The following is a 19040-nucleotide window of genomic DNA, read 5'->3' as shown; positions in this document are numbered from 1 at the left end:
ATAAGCATTCTAATCAACCGCTCCATCCATGAATGTACAGTGCCCCAACTCTGGAAACAAGCCTTTATCCTTCCTCTACATAAAGGTGGCAATAACTGTAACGTCAACAACTTCCGACCCATCGCTATCCTGTCCCCCATTTCTAAACTTCTAGAAAAGTGTGTCCAACTTTAACTCTTACCACATCTCTTACATAACAACCTTCTAACCCCTACTCAACATGGTTGTAGGCCAAATCATAGCACTATGACAGCCCTCCTCTCCTATCTTGAGACTGTTAATAAAGCACGTGACTCCGGCCAAATTGTCTCTACCCTACTACTTGACCTCTCTAAGGCCTTCGACACTATCTCACACAGCCTGCTCTTAACCAAACTTTCAAAACTTAACCTTTCTCCCTCCTCTGTGAACTGGTTCTCCAGCTATTTATCAAATAGATACCAAGCTGTAAAATGGAAAAAGGCCACTTCCTCTTTTCATAGTACCCCCACCGGAGTTCCCCAAGGCTCCATTCTTGGTCCCCTTCTTTTCAATATATTTATAAATGATTTCCACAAATCCATTCCATTCTCTAACATCATCCAATATGCAGACGATTCTACCATTATCTGCTCTGTCACATCTTCCTCTATGCCCCAAAAGCTTACACAGGAAGCTTTTTCAATTACTGAACATTGGATGAAAATAAACCACCTAGCACTCAATGCCCCCAAAACTAAACTAATGGTATTTACCCCCTCTAAAACTACTCCTTTCGATATAAACACATTCTCGATTGCTAGTCAAAATAATTCATCCCTGGAACTGGTGTCTGAAACCAAGTTACTTGGTGTCCAAATTGACAACCAGCTTAATTTCAACTCCCATCTACAACTAAATATTAAAAAAACCCATCAAAAACTAGGCATGCTCTACCGTCAGAATCAGTACCTCACAAGCTCCTCTAAAATCACTCTCTCTTCTTCATTTCTTATCCCCTCCCTTCTCTACAGAGCACCACTGCTAACTAATCTTCAGTCCTCTCTAAAAAAAACAACTTTCCTCTTGCTACAACAAAATCGCTAAGTTCGCCAACAGCCACAGGTCCTCCACCCACCACTGTTCCTCTCTCCAAAAACTAAATTGGCTTGAACTACCTAATCATCTCAACTATACTCAGCTAACTTTAGCCCACAAGCTCATTCTCAACCCCTCTCTTTGTCTCTCCCTGTCTTCTGCCTTCAAGATGCACCTACCTGATAGAGTTTTAAGGTCAAACAATCAAAACCTACTAGAAGTACACAAACCAACTCGTCCCCCAGGCAAAAACTTACTATCCTTTAACCTAGCTCGTCTCTGGAACTCACTCCCACCATCCATTCACTCCTCCTCCAATCATTACATGTTCAAAAAATCTCTTCATATACATCTAAAGTCCCAATGGGAATGCTCTTGCTCCCACCCCTCATAAAAATATAGTATTTACATCTTCCTTTCACGCTCATGTTACCTGACTGTACCTTACAAAGCTTATGTTCCTTACAAAATAACCACTCTGTATGTGTAAAGTAATATCACTTTTCACAGCATAAACACTTCACATTATCATTCACTAGATTGTATTGTTTGAATGTTTCCTGAATTTTGAACTCAAAAGTTTGTATCTTTTATATTGTATAATTATTATTAGCAGTCTATTATATGTACCTAGTTTGTTTGTTTTTGGAGCTTTTCTCCCCAGGACTCCATTGAAAACGGGTTCTTTTTGGCCCAATGGACTATCCTGGTAAACCAACTGCAAATAAATAAATGAATAAATAAATAAATAAATAAATAAATAAATGCAGCAGTTGACATCCCTTTAGTTCAGGGCTGACTGGGTCTGATGCAAGCGTTACACAGCCAATACATGGGGAGGTTAAGGTTGTGTTAGTTGCCTGGCATCAATTTTTACTATATGTATGTGAGTAGAAGAAAGGTACTAGGTCCTTAGGTGATCAGTGAATGTGCTATACATTGTCTCTTAGCCAAAGCAAAGGCATACTGAGCATGCCTATATCTGCCTACAGGTACAGCAGCTGGGGTTCCTCCTAAAAGTCCTCCTCTGACTGTGGCTGTGGTGACCTAGGTGTTGGTGGGTTGATGTGTGTCCCTTCCCCTTGTTGATCCTGCTGCAGCTGTTTCTACAGGATCAGATTGTGGAATATAGCAGATACTGTGAATATTTGTGTACATGTGCATGGATTATACTGCAGGGCTCCAGTGGATATATCTAGGCACCAGAACCGTGACTTTGGAAGCCTAAAAACATGCCCTATAATGTTTCTAGTTTGAGCATGTGGCTCATTATGGTGATCTTCCACGGGTGTGTGTTCACTTCTGATGGGTGTCATCAGTCACGGTTCCAGAGCATTCCAGCATCACAGAGTAAATGGCCTTGTGGGATGTCCCCCTAGCAGACATCTGATACAGTTGTGATGTGTGCAAGATATGGGAGTCACTGTCAGGTTTGCCAGCACACACATTCAAGACAATTCCTTGGAATTACACATGACTTAATCGTTGATGGAGTAGTATTCCTTGCAGTTAATGTAGATTATATCCTGCTCACCAGGTGGTGCCTTAATGTGTAAATGAGTGCAATTTATGGCACCCTATACTTCAGGGTAGTGAGCTACATGGTAAAACAGTTCCATATTGCTGGCCCTTTCTTCAGAAGTACCGGAGAAAATATGCATAGCATCCAGAAATTGGTAGATGATCCTGCAGGCTGATGCCTGTGACACACCCATCATGCCCCCAGTTGGTGTATGAAAGGCACCAGTAGCTAATATTCTAAGGGCTACACATAACTTAGTTTCTACTGGGATGGGTTCCCCTTGGTTGGTTTTGGCTGTACAGAGTTCTTGTAATGTGTTCCTATCCACTCTGTAGTGCTCTACAATCTCTAGCTAATGTAGAACCTGGAAAGGTACCCTGGGCCTGAACTCTCACCTCCTTTTCGCCCTAGACTTATTGCCAGCAGCAGCAGCACTGGTTTCAGCCTCTAGCACATGCAGATGTAGAACAGCTGCCTCAGCCCCTTGCATTGTGCCAATTAAAATATTCTTGCCTCTACTCCAATGGTATTGAAGGATAAAGGAAAAAACAGATGTTGGCTACATGTATACTTTATACATTGTTGAATAACTCCACTGTGTTGGATTAGTCAATTCGCATGCAATTCTCCTGTTTATGCTATAAATTGCATCTATTAAACACACCTGCTACCTTCTCATCAGTGTGCTATGTGCAGCTATGCGAACCTCTGCTCACCTTTGCATAAATAAGGTTAGCATAGGCAAAATTGATATTTCCTGTGTTCTTGGGATATCGAGCAAATATGGACCATAAAAAGTGAAGGAAAGGTTGCACACCCTTTAGGTGAACCCAGGACCATCTATATTATAGCCTAACACATACATGTGCTGCCACAGGAATAGTTACATAACATCACAGAGAAACCTGCCATTCTTTCCTCTGTTTCTCGTGGTTTGGCTAAGCACCACATCATACAAACAATATCAAAAGTAAAAAAAAATGAATAAATAAAAATGCTAAACTGGACAGAGACCACACATTTTAACAAACAAATAATGAGGATGACACAGAACATAGAAATTGCGCACTTTTACATGCACTTTCACACTTCACAGCCCTACATATTCACCTCTGCAAGTGTAACCTGACACATCCTATGATGTTAGCATTCACTGTTGCCATGCATTCAACACAAACACTGTGGAAGAGCATACACAAAGTAAGCATCCCTACATGGTTACACTTATTTTGAGATTCAACAATTCTAATGAGTTTTGATCTCATTTACATCTTCACCATGCTAACAGCCCAGAATCTACATGGTTAGTAACTGTGTAGGCAGAAAAACTGCACAGGACCCCAGTGCTGTAAGAGAGGAATACTGTAATCCATCAGATACATCCTGCATATGCTTACATTACAGTATAATCCTCTGTTTCTTGGATGTTTACACATTTTAGCAGTCTGCATTACTTACAAGTATATTCCTCATTTGAGGGTGGGGGTGCAAAGCTGCATTTATGTCATTGCACCTAAAATTACATTATTAGGATTGTTACACTGATTTTCTTGCATCCACTGTGTGCAATTAGGTCAGAATATGTGTGGTGTTACATGTTAAGGGCAGTTCTGTACAAATGTATGAGCTTTTACTTGGTCAGTCTACACTGTTGCTTTTTTTTTTTTTTTTCCATAATAAATTTTTATTGAAATATATTTTCCAAAAACATTACAAAAATACAATAAACATCACACACATAATACACTATAACTACTACAAACCATTTATACAATATCTACATGAAATGCTTCCTATATTTAATATATTCCTAAAATCAGTGTCATGCTAATATAATATTGAAGACCTTTTCCCATATTTTCGGGTTATTAATATTTTTGTTAGTTTGTTTCAGAAGTAATTTATGTGCTAGTATATGCTTTATAGCCACAAGCTTAAAATTATTCCATGATGTCTTATGTGGTTCTAGCCAATTTGTGGCTATATAGAGTTTCATCAGCAAAAAAATATTCATACAAATAATAGTTTGCGATCTGGAAAGCTCTCTTGGAGGAATGTGTAGAATCATAAATTCCCATGACAGTGTAGAACTTTGATAACCCATCTTTTGCAGTTGTACTTTAAGAGAGTTCCAAAGTACAACTCCAGAACATATGAAGAAGATCCGCTGTTTGATCTGCACAGTATGGACAAATTGGAGAATTCCTAGGGTTAAATTTATGTAATCTAAGATGTGTGTAATATGCATTGTTCCAAATCATCAATTGTGTACATCAGTTTTGAAAAGAAACTGATTTCCTAGTTATATCAATTGCTTTTAATATCTGATTGTCTGTTACTGTTACTTTTTTACCCAATACTCTGAAAGCAAAATTTTGTCCTGAAATTTCAAATCCTTAATTAATTTATATGCAGTTGCTATAAATTTAGTGTCTTGTTGGATAGCTTGCCACAATTCAGAGCACTTATCCACAAATCCGCTGCAGGTTTAAAGTTCCTAAAGTAGCTCAAGGCAAGTTCTTTAACTTGTCTCATTATAACAATGTAACTTCTAGGTAGATTCATTTCCTGTCTAATTTGTAAAGCCGATAAGTCAAGTTTATTAAAAACATCAAATAGAGTCAGATTAAGTATTAATGGAAATTTGCTGAGATCGATCAGCTGATTATTTAGTTTAAAATTAGGATTCCTGTGGAAAGGTTGAAGAACCATCATATATTGCAATAAATCTACGGACTGAAATAAAGTTTGCAAAGATGAGACACAGGTTATTATGTGGTCCATGACCCCATATTTTATCAGACTAATTTTGTCCATAAAGGGCAATGCTTTAGGATTTATTTTCCTATCCAAAATATGCTTATGATTCAAGACCACCCAAGTTGGTATCCATGTTGTATTCATACATCATAATTAGCAATTCTTAAAATTTTATTAGCTTTTACAATCAAATAATATGCTTCAAAGTTTGGTAGCTCAAGTCCCCTCTTGTTTTAGGGGTCATTAATTTCTCATAAGATATTCTAGTTCTTTTTGGGTTCCAGATAAATTTAGCTAGATCTTTATGCATTTGTTTAAAACTGTTTTTGAAATTGATAATTGGGCAGACCTAAATATGTATAACATTTGGTAGTATATTCATTTTCACTATTGATACTTTTGCTAATACCGGTAGTTTTAAATTCTTCCATCTGTCACAATCAGCTATTATGTGTTCCCATACTTAACATTATTGTTATAAAAGTCCTTATTATCCGTAGAGAAGTTGATACCCAAATATTTAATATTTTCTTTACATGTTAACTTCCCCATCAGGGCCATTAGTGAAAAAGGCTTTGGGGTTCTTAATGGGAAGATATTCGTTTTCTGTAAGTTAATTTTATAATTAGAAACTACTGAAAATTTGTTTATGAGCTTTAATATCTTTTCACTGTCTGAAATTGGGGTTGTACAATAAATAATAAGATCATCGAATGCTGACATTAATATTTTATTCCTATAAATTATTGGTGCATTATGATACAAATTTTGCTTGATATATAAAAATAGGGGTTCTAGATATAGGTTAAACAATAAGGGGACATGGGACAACCCTGACGCAATTACCATTTTTAATCTGTATTCTGTTAGAATAAGTCCTATTGATGTATAGCGAGTGTATGGATTACTATATAATATTTGTAGCATCTGAATGAATTCTTGGGGCAAGTTAAAATAGGGTAACACATCAAACAAAAAATTTATGTCTACTCTATCAAATGCTTTCTGGGCATCTATTATAAGAGCATAGATATTAAAGTTGTTTTTTTTAGCATACGTCATCAGATTATGCAGTGTAAGTGTGTTATCGCTGGTTTGTCTAGTTGCCATAAATCCAGCTTGTTCCTTAGAAATTAGATATATCAAAACCTTCTTTAGTCTCGATGCTATAATTGATGTTAAAATTTTCATATCCACATTCATTAGTGCCATTGGTCTGTAATTATCTGGGTTAAGGGATCATTGGTTTTATGTATGAAAATTGTTTTTGACATTGAGGTGGGGGTCACTAATTTTATTTTTAGTTATATAATTAAATACATGAGACAATTCTTTTCCCAAACTATCAGCAAACTCTTTGTAAAATTCAGCTATAATACCATCAGGCCCTGGCGACTTATGTACTTTCATATGTTGAATTGTATATACTATTTCTTCTTTAGAAATAGGTTTAATCAGGTCACTTTGCAGGCTCTCTTCTAATTCTGGAAAGTTAATTTTTTGAAAACTTTTATTCTGGTTATGTAGAGACCTATCAGTTTGCCCCTCATACACCTTAGTATAGATTTTCCCAAAACATCAACAATATCCTCAGTTTTAGAATATATTGTGTCGTTATACTGAATTTCTGAAATATATCCAGTTGTTTTGATTGATTTATAATCCTTGCCAGTGCTTTTGATGGTATTTGAACATTATTAGCATATTTCACTAAACACCTATGTTCTTGGAGTGTTAATTTATTATTATGAAGCTCAACATTTCCTCCTCAGTTTGAGTGTTAAAATTCTGAATCAGCTCATTATCAAGTTGTTTTATTCTTATTTCTAGTTTTTGAATATCACTATTATGAATTTTCTTATAATATGAGGCTTTTGTATAAGAAATCCTCTAATTTGAGCTTTAGCTGTTGCCCATTCAATGTCAGGGGTATGTTTTGAGCTTCAAGCTATCTGTAAATTCTTCTAAATATTTTATAAGTCCGTCTGCTATCTCTTTTTACTTAAAAGATTTGGGTTGAGTGACCAATTATAACCCCTATGCCTTCTTGTGTCTTTTAAATCTTTAGAAAATTTTAACGAAATTTTTGAGTGATCTGATAGATGACCAGTATGTATAACCACCACTGGTTCTAAATTAGTGCTTTAGATATCTATTCTAGCCCACATTTTGTGGCATGGTGAATAGAAGGTATATTTATTTGCATTATTAATATCTTGTGAATAAGAAAAGGGGTCATATAATTGAAAATCTTCCTTAAAATCATTTAATGCTATCCCGCCTGTTTATTAAATGCTCTCTGTGGACAAGACCTATCCAACTTTGGATTTTGATAGGTATTCCAGTCCCCACCCACAACAAAATAATAACCATCATATTGTGTTAATATTGGATATAATGATGCTATGAAACTGTGTTGATCATTGCATGGGGCATATATATTCAAAAGTAGGATAGGTTTATCAAATGCATTATCCAATAAAATCACATAACACCATCAGCCCATTTGGATCCACTTTAAATCCTATTTTTGTTTTTGGGTTTTGTAATTTTTGCCACTCCCGCACTGTTTGTCTTACCAGTTCTTTTTCTAATATCATTCCATTGTTCATTCATCAAATGTGTTTCCTGTAGAAATACAAACAGTGCTTTGTCCTCTAATAATATGTGTAGCAACAGCTTTCTCTTCTTCAAGTTCTGGAGCCCTTTAACATTCCATGAGTTCAACTCCCACATTCACAGGTCTTGGTATCAAATAACAATATAAGAAAATTGACATGTATTGACTGTACACTATATCTAATCTGGAAGCATTTCCTACATCCCGTCCCTAACCAGTGCTTACCCACTTTACCCCTGGACCAGGATTTATATAGGTCTTGTATAATACACTGTTGCTTTTGAGGTTGTTTAATTATTTCACTGTGTTGATTTGCTTCATTAGTATAACATTAATGTACTTATGCTGTAATTTGCGTGCCACAGACGTTTCCTTATTTGCCCATGAGTGTGTGCTGCTGTGTGCCACTATGCAGAGTTTACTGAATATAACACTTTTTGTGGCCATGTATGCATTGTGCAGTGGCACGCACATGGTAAAAATTATCATGCTAGCTTTATTGAATCCCCCTGTTTCTTTCCCAGGTCTCAATAATAGAAATGCGAGCATAACATTTGCTTCATTTGCTGACAATTGTGTGGTTTAGATTAACCACCCAATAAACAAATAATGATGAGAATGGAAGACAAGCTATATAGAAGTTCTCAGAGGTATCAGGACTAAATTGAATAAAAGTAAAGCATTACTCTTCCTCAGAATAAGGGTTGCCAAGACAGTCAATAATGTCAACTAGAACACATCTTGAGATCAAACCTCATACAGATATGAGTAATGCTATGTATTTCTTATTTGAAGTATAAACTAAGATGCAATGTTTTAAAAAAACAAAGTGGTTTTGTTTGCAGGTAAAAAATTATAAAAATGGTAATATTTCCAAAAATGTGATTTGCTATCAATCATACTCTCAATACTGCCTTTACAAAGTACTCAACCCCCATTTAGTCTATGACTTCAGATTTTTCTAAGAATTTGGAACTCCTTGGAGTTAATAGTAACAGGTTAATGAATTCTAAAATACAATAGAAGGTGTTCTATGTCCCTAATATAGTTAAATATTCTCCAGTCACAGCAGATTGGAAACACTTGCAATCTAAGACAGCTTCAGGATCAGTCTAGACATTTTGTGAACTCATTTTAATTCATGTAAGCAATTTTTTTTAATTACATGAAAGGAGTCAGAAGCAAAGTGTACTTTAGAAAGACCAAGAGAATTAAAAGCTGCTAGCCTTGATCTGTTGCACCTTTTTGTTTTCCTCAGTGACAGGATGCAGTGTGTTACAGTGCTTAAAGTTGTTACAGCTTTGTGACACTTTTTTGAGGTAACTGCTGTGCATGTCTAGCATGAGATTAGAGCAAAGCAGCACTGAAAAGTGTATACTTTTTATGTATGTCTAGTATGTCAGAGAAGTATTTAACAAGCTTATGTTTTTTTCTGTTTTTAAGTGTAAATTCATGGATTCCACTTACTAGGAAATGGTTCAGCAATTTATATAATAAAGGTGTAAAAATAAATGGACTGTACCACTGTAGCACTACTAAGCAACTGGACTTATGGTAAAAGTTGAAAAATGGATCCTTGTCTTGACCTTAAATACAAACCCCAGGATTCATGAAGCTTGTGCCAGGCGCAGGGATAGCGTAGGTGGTATAACACCAAATATGGCTGCCAAGCGATTCAGGTATGATCCAATTCCATGTGCACTACCAGCGTATGCCAGATCTGCGCAGCTCTCAGCTCATGTATGCTAATCACCCCATGTTCAGTTGTGCAACATGCAAATGAAGGTACATAGTGATTCATGAAGTGGTGCAGGCATAGCCTAAGCATACAGAAATGTAAACCAAAAAAAAACGGTTTACATTTTTCCAAACAGAACATCGGAGCCATGAAAGCGGACCAAACTTACGTATTACAAAGTTACCATATGCCAATGGCTAAATATACAGCCAATGCCATAAAAAAACACGCACAACACATAAAAAATAACATTTAATGTCATGGCCACACTAACGCAAAGTACAACTGCAGGGCATGTGTGTGCAAACGGGAACACAAGGAAAATATATACCGATGTCATAAAATTGCAATGTAATACAAATCATGATTTTGCCATAATAGTCAATGGTATGCATGCTACACCACAACCAAGGTGCAAGAGTTGCTAAGGGTCTGTGACAGTGTTCTGTGGGGTAACTATGAATTAGTAGTCAATGTCATGCAAATGAGGCAAGTAATACTGAATCGCAAACGTCCTGCCAGCCTAAGGATGTACCATACGGTGCAGTGGTACAACACCGAGGAGTGGCCTAGAGGTATTCATGACATCAGCAGTGGGGTGTGCCACCGTAGCAGTAAGCACATTGGAGCATTGCTAATCCGGGTTGCCCATTGCTAAGCAAAGCCGCAGGATAGGGGTTTGGATGTAGCAATAGCTTTGCTTAGCTGAGAGCACACATGGTGACCGAAAGCGCATATGTACGCAGATGACAATGCGCTCAAAACCCAGTAAATGCCTGCGCATGGCGTGCACCACAGCTGAAACAGGAATGTTATGGGAAGACAATAAGGAAATGTCACAGTAGGGTATTTGGAGTATAACTGAGTAACTAACAACTATTAATTCATAGTGATCCATTGACGGTAGCTAACAAGGCTGCTAGTAGCAACCTGCAGAACAAGATAGGGGAGGTGCCAGATTGCAAAGAAAAGAGAACTGTCACCGCAGAGCAAAGCAAACCTACAGTAAATCGGCTATAGAACACATTTTGCAATACAATCCTGGGTTAGGAAAGTACAAAACAAGAAAGCAGGCTGCTGGATGCATGCCTGACAATGGGAGGGGAATCGTTATGAAAAGTGAAGGCAAGGGCAAGAGGTGATCCATGGCAGCTAAATATAATTCAACACCAAAGGCACCACAATAGCAGTATCTGTGGTAAAACACATAAGTAAGTTACCCTGCAGCTCTGATTGTACATACACACCTTATGACATCATCAGTGTCCAAAGCACAATAGTATAAAGTGTGAAGGCACCTCACACACACTCGTGTATTCCCAAGCACTGCACCATCGGTGTAAACAGATGGGGAACTTTTACAATGTACTTGTTGGGAGCTGCCATAGCTGTGATTCATCACCATGTGTTGGAGACTGAAGATAGTGTGGAGGATGATGTTTACAACCACCTCAGGTCCCGGAGGAGAAGAAGAGTGTTCAGACCAAGGGTAACCTACCAGGGGCTACATAATCTAGAGATAGTAGAGCATTACAGAGTGGACAGGGACATTATACAGCAAATCATTGAGCTGTGCTGGCCATGCCTCAGAGCCAGAAACAACAGAGGGGAACACATCCCAGTGGACACAAAGGTATGTATAAGCTTGAGAATACTAGCCACAGGTACCTTTTAAAGGCCAACTGGAGTTATCACGGGGATCTCACAGGCATCAGCATCCAGGGTACTCCACCAGTTCCTGGATGCCATCTTACCACATGCCAATGAGCATATATACTTCCCCCAAACTCAGGAGGAGTTGGCCAGCAATATGCGTCTCTTCCACCATGTGGCAGACTACCCAGAGGTACTTGGTGCAATAGACTGCACACACATACATATCAAGTCACCACCCAGTGAGCATGGTATGTGCTACATAAACCACAAGGGATACCACTCCATCAACTGCCAGGTCATGTGCAATGCCCAGGGCATTATCACGGATGTGTGTGCTGGCAGCCCTGGAAGCTACCATGACTCCCACATCTGGCATGCCTCACAGCTGTACCAGGTATTTGTCAGGGAGGACATTGCATATTGCCACCTTGTGGGGGATGCTGGCTATGTACTGGAGCCGTGGATGATGACTCCCATCAGAAATGCACACACACCCATGCAAGAATGCCATAATGAGGCACACGCACAAACCAGAATCATCATAGAGCGTGTGTTTGGGATGCTGAAATCACGGTTCCGTTGCTTGGACATATCTGGTGGAGCCTTGCAGCACTCAATAGGCACGCATGCCCACATCTTCATAATATGTGCCATGCTACATAATATGATCCTGCGGAAACAGCTGCAGCAGGGACATAATGGTGAAGGCCCTCACAGCCCACCACAATTGCCAAGGGCATCAAAGGCACAGAGGGATTCAGACCACAAACACCCTGTGCCAGCCCTAGTAGGCAGATGGAGGCATGCCCAATATGCCCATGCCTTGGCAAAGAGGGAACGCATAGCACATACACTGACAGTGTAGGCCCCTATGGACTGACACACTTCTCCACTTGCACACACAGTAAAATGGATGGCACACACACACGACCACCTATAAATTGTCATGTATGAGTGGTCTACTGTGTGCATCCTACATAGGCAGCCCTCAACTATTGCACACACAACAGCTATTGGTACAAGGTAAGTCAACACCTGAACAGTAAATTAAGCTAACGGCATGTGTTGATACTGTATGTATAGGTTCCTCGATACATTGGTAGGTATATGTCTGATTGTCAGAGGCCATTCATCAACCTAGCCAAAATGTGTCTACTGTCACCATCCCATTGATTAACTAACTGTCCCTCTGTGGAGCAGAGCCAATTGCGGGATCCCTGGGGTGTAAGTACTGTTCCCCACCCACTCTGCAGGGATTCCCTGGTGTGTTAATGAGGGGCTCCATATAATGCAATCAGGGATGTAGTTGCAAAGCATGGGGAGTACCCATGACAGGTATCTGTCACCCCAGCATTCTCCAGTTATGGTTGTGGCAAGGTGTAGCGCATTACAGTGTGTGGCTCACTGTGACATGGATTCCCATAGCTGGAGCACATCCATTAACCATCACTTGGACATACCATTAATAGTTATCATCCATATGTAAATTAACTGAGCTACACATTTGTTTTCAGTATGGAGGAACAGCCATAGTACAGTCCACATACTAAACACCATAACACTTGTACATATCCCAGATGCCCCAGTGGTAAAGTCACTGACTGTCTTGTGCATGTTCCCGGTTCCACGACCTGCAAGGGCTGTTACGTAATTCTGATGTCCCAAATAATGGATGTTGGATGCAGGTCATTAGAGCACGTTTAAGCACGTGTTAGTGGGTTTATGCGCCGGTAAGTGCCGGTAAGCGTAGTTTAAACATGACTACACGGATATGCGCAAAACAGGTCTAAGCTTTGCTGAATATCGCGCAGATCACAGGCAAAGCTGGCCAGAACCACTGAATTCTGCATTATTCACCCTTCTACTAATAGTGCCTGCTCTGAGAGGTAAAACTACCACTGACAGGAGCAGAAAATGCAACCATGTACACAATCACCTACCACTAAGCTACCTGAGATGTACCAATGGCAGGTGTGTATTGTGACAGGTTAAAACACAAAAGGGTGGAGTTTGGGAAATAGTATACACTGCCATGTACCTGACGAAAGGTGTGTTCTCTCTCTTTCTCTCTCTCTCTCTCTCTATATATATATATATATATATATATATATAATATAGAGATAGAATGGGTGATAGAGAGATATATGTCAATATATACTGATATACATATATATGCAAATATAGATATAGGTTAACAACATGTACACAACCATGGAGGTACATATAAATAGGATACTACCAAATACCGAATGCTTTACATACCGACATACGTAATCACGAGGCTTAAAGACTGAAAGAACACAGTACCGGAACACTAGAACCACGAGTACTATTATCACGATGTTAAGGGACATTTAGTTAGTACTTCTGGTGCTGCGGTCCAGGTAGGTGCTGTGTTTAAGTGTGTTTCTGATTGCTGTAGTATGTGTAAGTGTGTGTTCTGAGTGCGGTGTGTGTTTCCGTGGGACTGTAATGTGTGTGTGTGTGTGTGTGTGTGTGTGTGTGTGTGTGTGTGTGTGTGTGTGTGTGGTTGCTTCGTGTGTCTGTTCATGCTATCTCGGAGGTAGATTATTACAGTAGGTGTGGTGTGGGGGGTGCAGCCACCCACATGGGGTGTGTATGGGGCATGGCCACCTGGCAATACATAGTGTAGGATGGTTTGTTTGGATGTGATAGGTAGCCGTATGTCTGTATGTGCGTGTGTGTGTTCTGTGTTTGTGTTAGTTCTGGGAGTTTGACTGTCACGAGTTTGAGTGTTCGGTATTGTGGGGTTTGGGAGTCTGTGAACGGTAATGTGGTTGTTGGAAGTGTGTGCATTCCTGAATCCATGGGTATGCCATACACAGCAGCTGAAGTCTACAAATATGTGCACAACATGGACCATAGCAATCACACATTCCACCACAACCGAACGTTATGAACAAAGAATATGGAGACTATATTATGGCAATAATCCATGCCTGGTTGTGGGTAATGCTGGATTTACCTACGTTTGTGCTTGTTTGGCCACTTGGGCTTCACCCTCCTGAACAAGCCACACCAACCGCTGGTAAATTTGCCATTACCCACACCCAAGCATGGGTTACTGCTCTAATACACAATTACAAATATGTGCTATGGACATAAGCTAAACATAGGGTTACCACCTGTCCCACCTTGCAAGGGGCAGTCCCTTTATGTCAGGTAGTGTCCTGACCAAAATGAGCACAAATACTAATGTCCTACAATTTTGAGACGTTCTGCATGTTCCATAGTTAATGTAATGGTTGCATAAAATAGTCATCTGTATCTAACATACCTACATGTAACAAGAAACAGGATAAGCAAGTAAACCGCTACAAGAATATAAGCTTTTATATAAACATATATGTAAAGTTCTATACTTTGTACTGACCGTGGGTATGTGTCGGCCTCTAAAATCTGATGTGTGTCCTGCAAATGTCCCACTATGGCCATTTGAAAAGGTGTCAACCCAAGCCAAAGAGGTTCAGTCACCAACACAACTCCAATGAGTGCAAATATCTGTGACAGAAATACATGAGACATCTTTCATCTAGCAACATTTCATTACATACCAATGTATTTCCGAAGGGATTGAAGGACCAACATCACCTGCATGCTATATAGGAACCAATTAACAATAGCTTAATGAATAAGCCTGCAATAACCATAGTATTAGTCTACTAAATGATAGGTCTTCAATTAGGGAAGGAGCCCTCACACACATATGGAATATGTATAAATGCAGTCCCTACACACTTCATCTGCCATATACACCCACCTTCAACTCCCCCACACCCGAAACAATTGCAATACAGACTGTAATAACATCACAAACATCCACTCACTCTATGACATCTGCAGAAGCCTTAACATACCTTGTGAGAGACACACTATAATGGCCCTATGTGAAATCATTTCTGTTGTACAATGGAACAGATGCCGATGTTACAGGGATTGTTTGCAATAATCCCGTATCAGACGGCTGATATAACAGCTACACTCACATGTAGAACTACATCCTCTAGCAGTTACACACAATCCATGGGGGCCATGAAGTTAAAATATCTGTGTCTCTCCATATAGCTGTTGCAATTCACCACAAACAACACATCCAGGCTGTCTTCCTTGAAGGTAGGGCAAAGGGACAATGCCCAAGTTTAGTATTCAATTATACCCCACTGTTGCCATGTAATTGGCTAATGGAGTAGCTGCACAGCTAATGTGCATGTAATCATCTACTCCGGAACACCAATTGGTGGCAGGATACCACATGTTACTGGTATCTACATATAAAAGGATGGCTTGTCATACATTCAAACTGTATGTACATACGAGAAAACCATTAAAACAAAAAAGGAATAGGACTGATATTGTCAATTCGGACTACTAAGAAGGTATGTAGAACACTCAGTATGTTAGTGTATGTAGTGCCTGTTCTGCATTAATGAAAGTGTACGCAAAGCATTTAGTGGGAAAAGGTATTATGTAGTGATGTATTGTTGAGCATAGTAACGCTCGTAGAAATTGTGTGTATTGCTGTTGGTCACAAGGCAAACACCTCATACACCACAAAGGATGCTGCATAAGGACTTTAAAAACAAAAATTCCACTCCAGCCACTGTCAGTGGCAGGGTTTGTCCAACAAGTACATGCCATAACAGGGGATAGTATATGTTGATATACTGTAACAGTAGGCATATGTATGGGCGTATAATTGAGAATAACATGTTTATGGTGGTCCTTCTGTGCAATTATGATTTGCATTATGGGATATTGTTGCAAAAATGTGAAATATACAGTATTGTAGGTAGATATGTCTAACATTTTACATAGCATTACTGTTATATTATGCAAACATCAGGCATGTCTATTGGCATGAACAATACACAATAACAGGATACATATGACTTGTAGTCACCAGACAGTGTATCAGCATGGTACCTAATTGAAATGGAAGAGCTAGTCAATTATCCATGCACAAAGGACATGTAATAGCTTCATAGGTTCATAGTAAGGTACTATGCTGTCTGGCCAAGTCAATTCGTAAGCCTAACTGCAGTGTTTTCACTTGTGGCACCTCCCTAGGTTAGTGTCCTGTGCCTGTGAACAGCAGAGCCATTCGTTTCCTGTACCTCTGTACAGCAGAGCCACTGCAGTGATCCCTGGCATACAAGTCTGTCTCCCATCCACCCTTCGAGGTATCTCTTGAAGAGTGCTAGTGAGGGTCCCTGCCTGATGTACATAGGAATCATGTTCCAAAGCATGGTGAGTGTTTGGGTCAGGAATGTATCCCTCCAGTACGTCCTAGTCATCATTGCATTTAGGTACATATCCCAGAGCATGTGGCTTTCAGTGGCTTTTGCTTATGTGGAGCATATCCATAAATATTGTTTTGGACATGGGCCTTGTATGTTCAGCAGAGATCACCTCTGAGTATGCAGTATGAAAATGAGTACAGTTGGGGTTTCTGTAGTTGGGCTGCATGCGTCATCCTTCAGAGGTCAGTAATCCTCTTGATGTGGTAATGTTGTGGTATTTAAAGCCGTTGCTGTTGTCTGGTAAGGTACATCCCAAATGGGGTGTTGTACCCTTTAATGTGTTTCATAAGTCATGAGTAGAGAGGTACAATGGGTGCCTTTGTTCTGGCTACAAACCCATTAGAGATTAGGGTGGCCACGTAGAAGGATATCCACGCCACCTTGGCAATATGGTTATCAAAGTAGTTGGTGCTATCTACTTGGGTTCTAAGATCCCTTATTATGTCTAATGTATGTAGGGGACTACCGCCTATGTGATTGTCAGTGGGTGATTGGTGTAATCCAAAGGGGATGTCTATGCACCTTGTGGCATGCAGCTTGAGGCCATGTTATTGACACCAGGTATCCGTCCCAGTGACACCCTTATGGAGGATGTCTGTATCAGCTGGTGAATCAATCTTTGGGGGCCCCAAAGTTTTGGCAGCCTTCCTGGGCAAACCCAAAATTGGGGGGTTGAGGGCCCTTTCTTTTTCTGGGCCGGGGTCCCCTCAGGGGGAACCCTTTTATAAAAACCATGAGGGGGAAATGTGAGGTGGGGGTTTTTGAAAATTTGTAACGTTTAAAGTTTGAAACTGGGGTTTTGGGGTTTTCCCCCCCACTTTTTGGGTTTCTGGCCCCAAATTTGGAGCCATTTCCCCTAAAAAACCCAAAAGGGGGAAAAAATTTTTGGGAGGCCCAAATGTTTTTTGAAAATCCAAAAGGGGAAGGTGTTAAACCCTTTGAGAAAAAGGTAGGTTTTGGGCCTTCCCCCCCCTTCCATTTTCCCCCTTTTTTGGTAACTGTTTTTCAAAGGGGGACTCCAAAAAGGTTTAGGTTTTGGGTTTGGCCCAAACCTTTTTAAAACTGGGTTTAAAAATCAAAGGGGTTTGGGTCAAGGGTTCTTTTTAATTTGAGATCCATTTAAAGGGATTGTGCCTCCTTTGCCTTTAAAAAACCCCCTTTGGGGTTGTAAGGGGAAAAAGTTCCCCGGGCCATTGGGGGGCCAAATTTGTGGGTTTGTAATGTTTGTGCCAATTCTGGGGCCCAAATGCCTTGAGAAGGCTATTAAAATGTTTTGGTGCCCTTGGGGAGCCATTTTTCTGAAGTTTAATGTAAAACCCAGCCTTTGGGAGGTTGCCCGGGTCCCCAGGGGATTTTTTTCCCCTCTTTGAAATTTCCCCTTTGGGAACTTGTGTATTTGGCCCCCCAGGGGTTCCATTTTCTGGGGTCTGGGCCTTTTGGGTGTAAAGAGGGTTTTAAAAGTTTTAGCATTTTGAATTTTTTAATCTGCCAGGGATTTTTTTCCCCCAAATAAAAGCCAAGTTTTTTGAAAAATTTTTGTGCCAAAAAGGGGGGCTGGGGTAAAAAGGGGAAGATTTTGGATCGCCAAAGGGGAGTCCCCATTAACCCAGAACTTTTTTGGAAAGTCCTTGGAATTTTTGGCCGGTTGGGGGTTTATTTGTAGCTTTGGAGGTTATAAATCCCAAAAATTCCTTTGTGGGCTGAAGGATCCCATTAAGGGGGGATTAACTTTGCAATATTTCCAGTCCCCAAAAAAGAGGGTTCCTTTTTGGTGGGAACTTTTAGGCTCTTTTGGGGATAGCAGTTAGGGCCAGTTTTTGAAGGGGTTAATTAATGCATTGTGAAAGAACCAGGGGGTTGTAACCTTAAAAATTGGGCCACCTCCAAGGGGTGTTGGTTTTTCCGGGTTCATAAAAACCTAAAAGGTTGGTTTGAGAAATATTTTTATGGGGTTTTCCCCAAATAAAGGGTTTGGGTCCGGGGGAGGAAAACAAGGGTTTTAAAAGGAGTGTCTGATTTTTTGAGATAAAAAAGGTTGGAAAAACCCCATTTTTGGTTCCGGTTCCCTTTGGTGGGGGAATAGGTTTTTTGAATGTAAAAAAGGTATGGGGAAAAGCCTTGTGAAAAACCCGGGGCACAGGTGAACCACCCAAACCATGGGAACCAGTTTTCAAAAACAGTTTCCCGGACCCCTTGGGTGCACCAAAAAAGGCCGGGAAAGGGGGAAAAATTAAAATTTATGGCAACCGGGGCCCTAAATAAAAAGAAAATTTTTGGGGCAGGGTACCCCCGGGGCCCCAAGCCAGATTTTCCAGGAACAGGGACCAAATTTACCTGGGATTAAAAATAAAGAATAACATTTTGTTT

The 19040-nt window shown here is 39.9% G+C and overlaps 1 protein-coding gene across 2 annotated transcripts in view; it reads right to left on the bottom strand.

Moving 5' to 3' along the window:
* Positions 1-19040, bottom strand: part of LOC122808972 (immunoglobulin kappa light chain-like) — a 308520-nt gene that overhangs the window by 210374 nt on the left and 79106 nt on the right. The window lies entirely within an intron of this gene.

Source organism: Protopterus annectens, chromosome 8.part0, assembly GCF_019279795.1.
Source record: "Protopterus annectens isolate FY-2018-M chromosome 8.part0, PAN1.0, whole genome shotgun sequence".
Lineage (NCBI taxonomy): Eukaryota > Metazoa > Chordata > Ceratodontiformes > Protopteridae > Protopterus > Protopterus annectens.
This window is presented reverse-complemented; position numbering and strand designations above follow the sequence as displayed.